Source organism: Taudactylus pleione, unplaced genomic scaffold (genome assembly GCF_031769625.1).
Source record: "Taudactylus pleione unplaced genomic scaffold, aTauple2 ptg002130l, whole genome shotgun sequence".
NCBI classification, from domain to species: Eukaryota; Metazoa; Chordata; class Amphibia; order Anura; family Myobatrachidae; genus Taudactylus; species Taudactylus pleione.
The window spans coordinates 214,013-227,723 of NW_028286524.1; the positions used below are offsets into that span (position 1 = coordinate 214,013).

Consider the following 13,711-nt stretch of genomic DNA (forward strand, 5'->3'; position numbering starts at 1 on the left):
TCCCTATCTGTATGTCACCATATTTATATCCTCATTATTTAGCGGCGCTCCTCTCTGTGACTGTGAGAGTAATGTCCGTATCTGTATGTCACCATATTATATTCTCATTATTTAGCGGCGCTCCTCTATGTGACTGTGAGAGTAATGTCCCTATCTGTATGTCACCATATTTATATCCTCATTATTTAGCGGCGCTCCTCTCTGTGACTGTGAGAGTAATGTCCCTATCTGTATGTCACCATATTTAGATCCTCATTATATAGCGGCGCTCTTCTCAGTGACTGTGAGAGTAATGTCCCTATCTGTATGTCACCATATTTATATCCTCATTATTTAGCGGCGCTCCTCACAGTGACTGTGAGAGTAATGTCCCTATCTGTATGTCACCATATTTATATCCTCATTATTTAGCGGCGCTCCTCTCTGTGACTGTGAGAGTAATGTCCCTATCTGTAAGTCACCATATTTATATCCTCATTATTTAGCGGCGCTCCTCTCTGTGACAGTGAGAGTAATGTCCCTATCTGTATGTCACCATATTTATATCCTCATTATTTAGCAGTGCTCCTCTCTGTGACTGTGAGAGCAATGTCCCAATCTGTATGTCACCATATTTATATCCTCATTATTTAGCAGCGCTCCACTCTGTGACCGTGAGAGCAATGTCCCTATCTTTATGTCACCATATTTATATCCTCATTATTTAGCAGCGCTCCTCTCTGTGACTGTGAGAGTAATGTCCCTATCTGTATGTCCCCATATTTATATCCTCATTATTTAGCGGCGCTCCGCTCTGTGACTGTGAGAGTAATGTCCCTATCTGTATGTCACCATATTTATATCCTCATTATTTAGCGGCGCTCCTCTATGTGACTGTGAGAGCAATGTCCCCATATTTATATCCTCATTATTTAGCAGTGCTCCTCTCTGTGACTGTGAGAGTAATGTCCCTATCTGTATGCCACCATATTTACATCCTCATTATTTAGCAGCGCTCCTCTCAGTGACTGTGAGAGTAATGTCCCTATCTGTATGTCACCATATTTATATCCTCATTATTTAGCAGCGCTCCTCTCTGTGACTGTGACAGTAATGTCCCTATCTGTATGTCACCATATTTATATCCTCATTATTTAGCAGCGCTCCTCTCTGTGACTGTGAGAGCAATGTCCCTATCTGTATGTCACCATATTTATATCCTCATTATTTAGCAGTGCTCCTCTCAGTGACTGTGAGAGTAATGTCCCTATCTGTATGTCACCATATTTATATCCTCATTACTTAGCAGCGCTCCTCTCAGTGACTGTGAGAGTAATGTCCCTATCTGTATGTCACCATATTTATAGCCTCCTTATTTAGCCGTGCTCCTCTCAGTGACTGTGAGAGTAATGTCCCTATCTGTATGTCACCATATTTATATCCTCATTATTTAGCAGTGCTCCTCTCAGTGACTGTGAAAGTAATGTCCCTATCTGTATGTCACCATATTTATAGCCTCCTTATTTAGCAGCGCTCCTCTCTGTGACTGTGAGAGCAATGTCCCTATCTGTATGTCACCATATTTATATCCTCATTATTTAGCAGTGCTCCTCTATGTGACTGTGAGAGTAATGTTCCTATCTGTATGTCACCATATTTATATCCTCATTATTTAGCGGCGCTCCTCTCTGTGACTGTGAGAGTAATGTCCCTATCTGTATGTCACCATATTTATATCCTCATTATTTAGCAGCTCTCCTCTCTGTGACTGTGACAGTAATGTCCCTATCTGTATGTCACCATATTTATATCCTCATTATTTAGTGGCGCTCCTCTATGTGACTGTGAGAGTAATGTCCCCATATTTATATCCTCATTATTTAGCAGCGCTCCTCTCAGTGACTGTTAGAGTAATGTCCCTATCTGTATGTCACCATATTTATATCCTCAATATTTAGCAGCGCTCCTCTCAGTGACTGTGAGAGTAATGTCCCTATCTGTATGTCACCATATTTATATCCTCATTATTTAGCAGCGCTCCTCTCTGTGACTGTGAGAGTAATGTCCCTATCTGAATATCACCATATTTATATCCTCATTATTTAGCAGCGCTCCTCTCAGTGACTGTGAGAGTAATGTCCCTATCTGTATGTCACCATATTTATATCCTCATTATTTAGCGGCGCTCCTCTCTGTGACTGTGAGAGTAATGTCCCTATCTGTATGTCACCATATATATATATACTCATTGTTTAGCGGCGCTCCTCTATGTGACTGTGAGAGTAATGTCCCTATCTGTATGTCACCATATTTATATCCTCATTATTTAGCGGCGCTCCTCTATGTGACTGTGAGAGTAATGTCCCTATCTGTAAGTCCCCATATTTATATCCTCATTATTTAGCGGCGCTCCTCTCTGTGAGAGTGAGAGTAATGTCCCTATCTGTATATCACCATATTTATCACCTTATTATTTAGCGGCGCTCCTCTATGTGACTGTGAGAGTAATGTCCCTATCTGTATGTCACCATATTTATATCCTGATGATTTAGCAGCGCTCCTCTCTGTGACTGTGAGAGCAATGTCTCTATCTGTATGTCACCATATTTATATCCTCATTATTTAGCAGCGCTCTTCTCTGTGACTGTGAGAGAAATGTCCTTATCTGTATGTCCCCATATTTATATCCTCATTATTTAGCAGTGCTCCTCTATGTGACTGTGAGAGTAATGTCCCAATCTGTATGTCACCATATTTATATCCTCATTATTTAGCAGCACTCCTCTCTGTGACTGTGAGAGTAATGTCCCTATCTGTATGTCACCATATTTATATCCTCATTATTTAGCAGCACTCCTCTCAGTGACTGTGAGAGTAATGTCCCTATCTGTATATCACCATATTTATATCCTCATTATTTAGCAGCGCTCCTCTCTGTGACTGTGAGAGTAATGTCCCTATCTGTATGTCACCATATTTAAATCCTCATTATTTAGCGGCGCTCCTCTCAGTGACTGTGAGAGTAATGTCCCTATCTGTATGTCACCATATTTATATCCTCATTATTTAGCGGCGCTCCTCTCTGTGACTGTGAGAGTAATGTCCCTATCTGTATGTCACCAAATATATATACTCATTATTTAGCGGCGCTCCTCTATGTGACTGGGAGAGTAATGTCCCTATCTGTATGTCACCATATTTATATCCTCATTATTTAGCGGCGCTCGTCTATGTGACTGTGAGAGTAATGTCCCTATCTGTATGTCCCCATATTTATATCCTCATTATTTAGCAGTGCTCCTCTATGTGACTGTGAGAGTATTGTCCCTATCTGTATGTCACCATATTATATTCTCATTATTTAGCAGCGCTCCTCTATGTGACTGTGAGAGTAATGTCCCTATCTGTATGTCACCATATTTATATCCTCATTATTTAGCAGCGCTCCTCTCTGTGACTGTGAGAGTAATGTCCCTATCTGCATGTCACCATATTTAGATCCTCATTATTTAGCGGCGCTCCTCTCAGTGACTGTGAGAGTAATGTCCCTATCTGTATGTCACCATATTATATTCTCATTATTTAGCAGCGCTCCTCTCAGTGACTGTGAGTGTAATGTCCCTATCTGTATATCACCATATTTATATCCTCATTATTTAGCAGCGCTCCTCTCTGTGACTGTGAGAGTAATGTCCCTATCTGTATGTCACCATATTTATATCCTCATTATTTAGCGGCGCTCCTCTCAGTGACTGTGAGAGTAATGTCCCTATCTGTATGTCACCATATTAGTGTACTCATTATTTAGCGGCGCTCCTCTCTGTGACTGTGAGAGTAATGTCCCTATCTGTATGTCACCATATTTATATCCTCATTATTTAGCGGCGCTCCTCTCAGTGACTGTGAGAGTAATGTCCCTATCTGTATGTCACCATATTTATATCCTCATTATTTAGCGGCGCTCCTCTCTGTGACTGTGAGAGTAATGTCCAAATCTGTATGTCACCAAATATATATACTCATTATTTAGCGGCGCTCCTCTATGTGACTGTGAGAGTAATGTCCCTATCTGTATGTCACCATATTTATATCCTCATTATTTAGCGGCGCTCCTCTATGTGACTGTGAGAGTAATGTCCCTATCTGTATGTCCCCATATTTATATCCTCATTATTTAGCAGTGCTCCTGTAAGTGACTGTGAGAGTAATGTCCCTATCTGTATGTCACCATATTATATTCTCATTATTTAGCAGCGCTCCTCTAAGTGACTGTGAGAGTAATGTCCCTATCTGTATGTCACCATATTTATATCCTCATTATTTAGCAGCGCTCCTCTCTGTGACTGTGAGAGTAATGTCCCTATCTGTATGTCACCATATTTAGATCCTCATTATATAGCGGCGCTCCTCTCAGTGACTGTGAGAGTAATGTCCCTATCTGTATGTCACCATATTTATATCCTCATTATTTAGTGGCGCTCCTCTCAGTGACTGTGAGAGTAATGTCCCTATCTGTATGTCACCATATTTATATCCTCATTATTTAGCGGCGCTCCTCTCTGTGACTGTGAGAGTAATGTCCCTATCTGTAAGTCACCATATTTATATCCTCATTATTTAGCGGCGCTCCTCTATGTGACTGTGAGAGTAATGTCCTTATCTGTATGTCACCATATTTATATCCTCATTATTTAGCAGTGCTCCTCTCTGTGACTGTGAGAGTAATGTCCCTATCTGTAAGTCACCATATTTATATCCTCATTATTTAGCAGCGCTCCTCTATGTGACTGTGACAGTAATGTCCCTATCTGTATGTCACCATATTTATATCCTCATTATTTAGCAGCGCTCCTCTATGTGACTGTGAGAGTAATGTCCCTATCTGTATGTCACCATATTTATATCCTCATTATTTAGCAGCGCTCCTCTCTGTGACTGTGACAGTAATGTCCCTATCGGTATGTCACCATATTTATATCCTCATTATTTAGCAGCGCTCCTCTCAGTGACTGTGAGAGTAATGTCCCTATCTGTATGTCACCATATTTATATCCTCATTATTTAGCGGCGCTCCTCTCTGTGACTGTGAGAGTAATGTCCGTATCTGTATGTCACCATATTATATTCTCATTATTTAGCGGCGCTCCTCTATGTGACTGTGAGAGTAATGTCCCTATCTGTATGTCACCATATTTATATCCTCATTATTTAGCGGCGCTCCTCTCTGTGACTGTGAGAGTAATGTCCCTATCTGTATGTCACCATATTTAGATCCTCATTATATAGCGGCGCTCTTCTCAGTGACTGTGAGAGTAATGTCCCTATCTGTATGTCACCATATTTATATCCTCATTATTTAGCGGCGCTCCTCACAGTGACTGTGAGAGTAATGTCCCTATCTGTATGTCACCATATTTATATCCTCATTATTTAGCGGCGCTCCTCTCTGTGACTGTGAGAGTAATGTCCCTATCTGTAAGTCACCATATTTATATCCTCATTATTTAGCGGCGCTCCTCTCTGTGACAGTGAGAGTAATGTCCCTATCTGTATGTCACCATATTTATATCCTCATTATTTAGCAGTGCTCCTCTCTGTGACTGTGAGAGCAATGTCCCAATCTGTATGTCACCATATTTATATCCTCATTATTTAGCAGCGCTCCTCTCTGTGACCGTGAGAGCAATGTCCCTATCTTTATGTCACCATATTTATATCCTCATTATTTAGCAGCGCTCCTCTCTGTGACTGTGAGAGTAATGTCCCTATCTGTATGTCCCCATATTTATATCCTCATTATTTAGCGGCGCTCCGCTCTGTGACTGTGAGAGTAATGTCCCTATCTGTATGTCACCATATTTATATCCTCATTATTTAGCGGCGCTCCTCTATGTGACTGTGAGAGCAATGTCCCCATATTTATATCCTCATTATTTAGCAGTGCTCCTCTCTGTGACTGTGAGAGTAATGTCCCTATCTGTATGTCACCATATTTATATCCTCATTATTTAGCAGCGCTCCTCTCAGTGACTGTGAGAGTAATGTCCCTATCTGTATGTCACCATATTTATATCCTCATTATTTAGCAGCGCTCCTCTCTGTGACTGTGACAGTAATGTCCCTATCTGTATGTCACCATATTTATATCCTCATTATTTAGCAGCGCTCCTCTCTGTGACTGTGAGAGCAATGTCCCTATCTGTATGTCACCATATTTATATCCTCATTATTTAGCAGTGCTCCTCTCAGTGACTGTGAGAGCAATGTCCCTATCTGTATGTCACCATATTTATATCCTCATTACTTAGCAGCGCTCCTCTCAGTGACTGTGAGAGTAATGCCCCTATCTGTATGTCACCATATTTATATCCTCATTATTTAGCGGCGCTCCTCTATGTGACTGTGAGAGTAATGTCCCTATCTGTATGTCACCATATTTATATCCTCATTATTTAGCAGCGCTCCTCTATGTGACTGTGAGAGTAATGCCCCTATCTGTATGTCACCATATTTATATCCTCATTATTTAGCGGCGCTCCTCTATGTGACTGTGAGAGTAATGTCCCTATCTGTATGTCCCCATATTTATATCCTCATTATTTAGCGGCGCTCCTCTCTGTGAGAGTGAGAGTAATGTCCCTATCTGTATGTCACCATATTTATATCATTATTTAGCGGCGCTCCTCTATGTGACTGTGAGATTAATGTCCCTATCTGTATGTCACCATATTTATATCCTCATTATTTAGCAGCGCTCCTCTCTGTGACTGAGAGTAATGTCCCTATCTGTATGTCACCATATTTATATCCTCATTATTTAGCAGCGCTCCTCTCTGTGACTGTGAGAGCAATGTCCCTATCTTTATATCACCATATTTATATCCTCATTATTTAGCAGCGCTCCTCTCTGTGACTGTGAGAGTAATGTCCCTATCTGTATGTCACCATACTTATATCATTATTTAGCAGCGCTCCTCTATGTGACTGTGAGAGTAATGTCCCTATCTGTATGTCACCATATATATATCCTCATTATTCAGCAGCGCTCCTCTATGTGACTGTGAGAGTAATGTCCCTATCTGTATGTCACCATATTTATATCATTATTTCGCAGTGCTCCTCTCTGTGACTGTGACAGTAATATCCCTATCTGTATGTCACCATACTTATATCCTCATTATTTAGCAGCGCTCCTCTATGTGACTGTGACAGTAATGTCCCTATCTGTATGTCACCATATTTATATCCTCATTATTTAGCAGCGCTCCTCTATGTGACTGTGACAGTAATGTCCCTATCTGTATGTCACCATATTATATTCTCATTATTTAGCAGCGCTCCTCTCAGTGACTGTGAGAGTAATGTCCCTATCTGTATGTCACCATATTTATATCCTCATAATTTAGCAGCGCTCCTCTCTGTGACTGTGACAGTAATGTCCCTATCTGTATGTCACCATACTTATATCCTCATTATTTAGAGGCGCTCCTCTATGTGACTGTGAGAGTAATGTCCCTATCTGTATGTCACCATATTTATATCCTCATTATTTAGCAGCGCTCCTCTCTGTGACTGTGAGAGCAATGTCCCTATCTGTATGTCACTATATTTATATCCTCATTATTTAGCAGCGCTCCTCTATGTGACTGTGAGAGTAATGTCCCTATCTGTATGTCACTATATTTATATCCTCATTATTTAGCAGCTCTCCTCTCTGTGACTGTGAGAGTAATGCCCCTATCTGTATGTCACCATATTTATATCCTCATTATTTAGTGGCGCTCCTCTATGTGACTGTGAGAGTAATGTCCCCATATTTATATCCTCATTATTTAGCAGCGCTCCTCTCTGTGACTGTGAGAGTAATGTCCCTATCTGCATGTCACCATATTTAGATCCTCATTATTTAGCGGCGCTCCTCTCAGTGACTGTGAGAGTAATGTCCCTATCTGTATGTCACCATATTATATTCTCATTATTTAGCAGCGCTCCTCTCAGTGACTGTGAGAGTAATGTCCCTATCTGTATATCACCATATTTATATCCTCATTATTTAGCAGCGCTCCTCTCTGTGACTGTGAGAGTAATGTCCCTATCTGTATGTCACCATATTTATATCCTCATTATTTAGCGGCGCTCCTCTCAGTGACTGTGAGAGTAATGTCCCTATCTGTATGTCACCATATTTGTGTACTCATTATTTAGCGGCGCTCCTCTCTGTGACTGTGAGAGTAATGTCCCTATCTGTATGTCACCATATTTATATCCTCACTATTTAGCGGCGCTCCTCTCAGTGACTGTGAGAGTAATGTCCCTATCTGTATGTCACCATATTTATATCCTCATTATTTAGCGGCGCTCCTCTCTGTGACAGTAATGTCCAAATCTGTATGTCACCAAATATATATACTCATTATTTAGCGGCGCTCCTCTATGTGACTGTGAGAGTAATGTCCCTATCTGTATGTCACCATATTTATATCCTCATTATTTAGCGGCGCTCCTCTATGTGACTGTGAGAGTAATGTCCCCATATTTATATCCTCATTATTTAGCAGTGCTCCTCTATGTGACTGTGAGAGTAATGTCCCTATCTGTATGTCACCATATTATATTCTCATTATTTAGCAGCGCTCCTCTAAGTGACTGTGAGAGTAATGTCCCTATCTGTATGTCACCATATTTATATCCTCATTATTTAGCAGCGCTCCTCTCTGTGACTGTGAGAGTAATGTCCCTATCTGTATGTCACCATATTTAGATCCTCATTATATAGCGGCGCTCATCTCAGTGACTGTGAGAGTAATGTCCCTATCTGTATGTCACCATATTTATATCCTCATTATTTAGTGGCGCTCCTCTCAGTGACTGTGAGAGTAATGTCCCTATCTGTATGTCACCATATTTATATCCTCATTATTTAGCGGCGCTCCTCTCTGTGACTGTGAGAGTAATGTCCCTATCTGTAAGTCACCATATTTATATCCTCATTATTTAGCGGCGCTCCTCTATGTGACTGTGAGAGTAATGTCCTTATCTGTATGTCACCATATTTATATCCTCATTATTTAGCAGTGCTCCTCTCTGTGAATGTGAGAGTAATGTCCCTATCTGTAAGTCACCATATTTATATCCTCATTATTTAGCAGCGCTCCTCTATGTGACTGTGACAGTAATGTCCCTATCTGTATGTCACCATATTTATATCCTCATTATTTAGCAGCGCTCCTCTCTGTGACTGTGAGAGTAATGTCCCTATCTGAATATCACCATATTTATATCCTCATTATTTAGCAGCGCTCCTCTCAGTGACTGTGAGAGTAATGTCCCTATCTGTATGTCACCATATTTATATCCTCATTATTTAGCGGCGCTCCTCTCTGTGACTGTGAGAGTAATGTCCGTATCTGTATGTCACCATATTATATTCTCATTATTTAGCGGCGCTCCTCTATGTGACTGTGAGAGTAATGTCCCTATCTGTATGTCACCATATTTATATCCTCATTATTTAGCGGCGCTCCTCTCTGTGACTGTGAGAGTAATGTCCCTATCTGTATGTCACCATATTTAGATCCTCATTATATAGCGGCGCTCTTCTCAGTGACTGTGAGAGTAATGTCCCTATCTGTATGTCACCATATTTATATCCTCATTATTTAGCGGCGCTCCTCTCTGTGACTGTGAGAGTAATGTCCCTATCTGTAAGTCACCATATTTATATCCTCATTATTTAGCGGCGCTCCTCTCTGTGACAGTGAGAGTAATGTCCCTATCTGTATGTCACCATATTTATATCCTCATTATTTAGCAGTGCTCCTCTCTGTGACTGTGAGAGCAATGTCCCAATCTGTATGTCACCATATTTATATCCTCATTATTTAGCAGCGCTCCTCTCTGTGACCGTGAGAGCAATGTCCCTATCTTTATGTCACCATATTTATATCCTCATTATTTAGCAGCGCTCCTCTCTGTGACTGTGAGAGTAATGTCCCTATCTGTATGTCCCCATATTTATATCCTCATTATTTAGCGGCGCTCCGCTCTGTGACTGTGAGAGTAATGTCCCTATCTGTATGTCACCATATTTATATCCTCATTATTTAGCGGCGCTCCTCTATGTGACTGTGAGAGCAATGTCCCCATATTTATATCCTCATTATTTAGCAGTGCTCCTCTCTGTGACTGTGAGAGTAATGTCCCTATCTGTATGTCACCATATTTATATCCTCATTATTTAGCAGCGCTCCTCTCAGTGACTGTGAGAGTAATGTCCCTATCTGTATGTCACCATATTTATATCCTCATTATTTAGCAGCGCTCCTCTCTGTGACTGTGACAGTAATGTCCCTATCTGTATGTCACCATATTTATATCCTCATTATTTAGCAGCGCTCCTCTCTGTGACTGTGAGAGCAATGTCCCTATCTGTATGTCACCATATTTATATCCTCATTATTTAGCAGTGCTCCTCTCAGTGACTGTGAGAGTAATGTCCCTATCTGTATGTCACCATATTTATATCCTCATTACTTAGCAGCGCTCCTCTCAGTGACTGTGAGAGTAATGTCCCTATCTGTATGTCACCATATTTATAGCCTCCTTATTTAGCCGTGCTCCTCTCAGTGACTGTGAGAGTAATGTCCCTATCTGTATGTCACCATATTTATATCCTCATTATTTAGCAGTGCTCCTCTCAGTGACTGTGAAAGTAATGTCCCTATCTGTATGTCACCATATTTATAGCCTCCTTATTTAGCAGCGCTCCTCTCTGTGACTGTGAGAGCAATGTCCCTATCTGTATGTCACCATATTTATATCCTCATTATTTAGCAGTGCTCCTCTATGTGACTGTGAGAGTAATGTTCCTATCTGTATGTCACCATATTTATATCCTCATTATTTAGCGGCGCTCCTCTCTGTGACTGTGAGAGTAATGTCCCTATCTGTATGTCACCATATTTATATCCTCATTATTTAGCAGCTCTCCTCTCTGTGACTGTGACAGTAATGTCCCTATCTGTATGTCACCATATTTATATCCTCATTATTTAGTGGCGCTCCTCTATGTGACTGTGAGAGTAATGTCCCCATATTTATATCCTCATTATTTAGCAGCGCTCCTCTCAGTGACTGTTAGAGTAATGTCCCTATCTGTATGTCACCATATTTATATCCTCAATATTTAGCAGCGCTCCTCTCAGTGACTGTGAGAGTAAAGTCCCTATCTGTATGTCACCATATTTATATCCTCATTATTTAGCAGCGCTCCTCTCTGTGACTGTGAGAGTAATGTCCCTATCTGAATATCACCATATTTATATCCTCATTATTTAGCAGCGCTCCTCTCAGTGACTGTGAGAGTAATGTCCCTATCTGTATGTCACCATATTTATATCCTCATTATTTAGCGGCGCTCCTCTCTGTGACTGTGAGAGTAATGTCCCTATCTGTATGTCACCATATATATATATACTCATTGTTTAGCGGCGCTCCTCTATGTGACTGTGAGAGTAATGTCCCTATCTGTATGTCACCATATTTATATCCTCATTATTTAGCGGCGCTCCTCTATGTGACTGTGAGAGTAATGTCCCTATCTGTAAGTCCCCATATTTATATCCTCATTATTTAGCGGCGCTCCTCTCTGTGAGAGTGAGAGTAATGTCCCTATCTGTATATCACCATATTTATCACCTTATTATTTAGCGGCGCTCCTCTATGTGACTGTGAGAGTAATGTCCCTATCTGTATGTCACCATATTTATATCCTGATGATTTAGCAGCGCTCCTCTCTGTGACTGTGAGAGCAATGTCTCTATCTGTATGTCACCATATTTATATCCTCATTATTTAGCAGCGCTCTTCTCTGTGACTGTGAGAGAAATGTCCTTATCTGTATGTCCCCATATTTATATCCTCATTATTTAGCAGCGCTCCTCTATGTGACTGTGAGAGTAATGTCCCTATCTGTATGTCACCATATTTATATCCTCATTATTTAGCAGCGCTCCTCTCTGTGACTGTGACAGTAATGTCCCTATCTGTATGTCACCATATTTAGATCCTCATTATATAGCGGCGCTCATCTCAGTGACTGTGAGAGTAATGTCCCTATCTGTATGTCACCATATTTATATCCTCATTATTTAGTGGCGCTCCTCTCAGTGACTGTGAGAGTAATGTCCCTATCTGTATGTCACCATATTTATATCCTCATTATTTAGCGGCGCTCCTCTCTGTGACTGTGAGAGTAATGTCCCTATCTGTAAGTCACCATATTTATATCCTCATTATTTAGCGGCGCTCCTCTATGTGACTGTGAGAGTAATGTCCTTATCTGTATGTCACCATATTTATATCCTCATTATTTAGCAGTGCTCCTCTCTGTGAATGTGAGAGTAATGTCCCTATCTGTAAGTCACCATATTTATATCCTCATTATTTAGCAGCGCTCCTCTATGTGACTGTGACAGTAATGTCCCTATCTGTATGTCACCATATTTATATCCTCATTATTTAGCAGCGCTCCTCTCTGTGACTGTGAGAGTAATGTCCCTATCTGAATATCACCATATTTATATCCTCATTATTTAGCAGCGCTCCTCTCAGTGACTGTGAGAGTAATGTCCCTATCTGTATGTCACCATATTTATATCCTCATTATTTAGCGGCGCTCCTCTCTGTGACTGTGAGAGTAATGTCCGTATCTGTATGTCACCATATTATATTCTCATTATTTAGCGGCGCTCCTCTATGTGACTGTGAGAGTAATGTCCCTATCTGTATGTCACCATATTTATATCCTCATTATTTAGCGGCGCTCCTCTCTGTGACTGTGAGAGTAATGTCCCTATCTGTATGTCACCATATTTAGATCCTCATTATATAGCGGCGCTCTTCTCAGTGACTGTGAGAGTAATGTCCCTATCTGTATGTCACCATATTTATATCCTCATTATTTAGCGGCGCTCCTCACAGTGACTGTGAGAGTAATGTCCCTATCTGTATGTCACCATATTTATATCCTCATTATTTAGCGGCGCTCCTCTCTGTGACTGTGAGAGTAATGTCCCTATCTGTAAGTCACCATATTTATATCCTCATTATTTAGCGGCGCTCCTCTCTGTGACAGTGAGAGTAATGTCCCTATCTGTATGTCACCATATTTATATCCTCATTATTTAGCAGTGCTCCTCTCTGTGACTGTGAGAGCAATGTCCCAATCTGTATGTCACCATATTTATATCCTCATTATTTAGCAGCGCTCCTCTCTGTGACCGTGAGAGCAATGTCCCTATCTTTATGTCACCATATTTATATCCTCATTATTTAGCAGCGCTCCTCTCTGTGACTGTGAGAGTAATGTCCCTATCTGTATGTCCCCATATTTATATCCTCATTATTTAGCGGCGCTCCGCTCTGTGACTGTGAGAGTAATGTCCCTATCTGTATGTCACCATATTTATATCCTCATTATTTAGCGGCGCTCCTCTATGTGACTGTGAGAGCAATGTCCCCATATTTATATCCTCATTATTTAGCAGTGCTCCTCTCTGTGACTGTGAGAGTAATGTCCCTATCTGTATGTCACCATATTTATATCCTCATTATTTAGCAGCGCTCCTCTCAGTGACTGTGAGTAATGTCCCTATCTGTATGTCACCATATTTATATCCTCATTATTTAGCAGCGCTCCTCTCTGTGACTGTGACAGTAATGTCCCTATCTG

The 13,711-nt window shown here is 40.7% G+C and overlaps 1 protein-coding gene across 1 annotated transcript in view; it reads right to left on the bottom strand.

Annotated features, from left to right (window-relative positions):
- Positions 1-13,711, bottom strand: part of SAP25 (Sin3A associated protein 25) — a 181,763-nt gene that overhangs the window by 97,424 nt on the left and 70,628 nt on the right.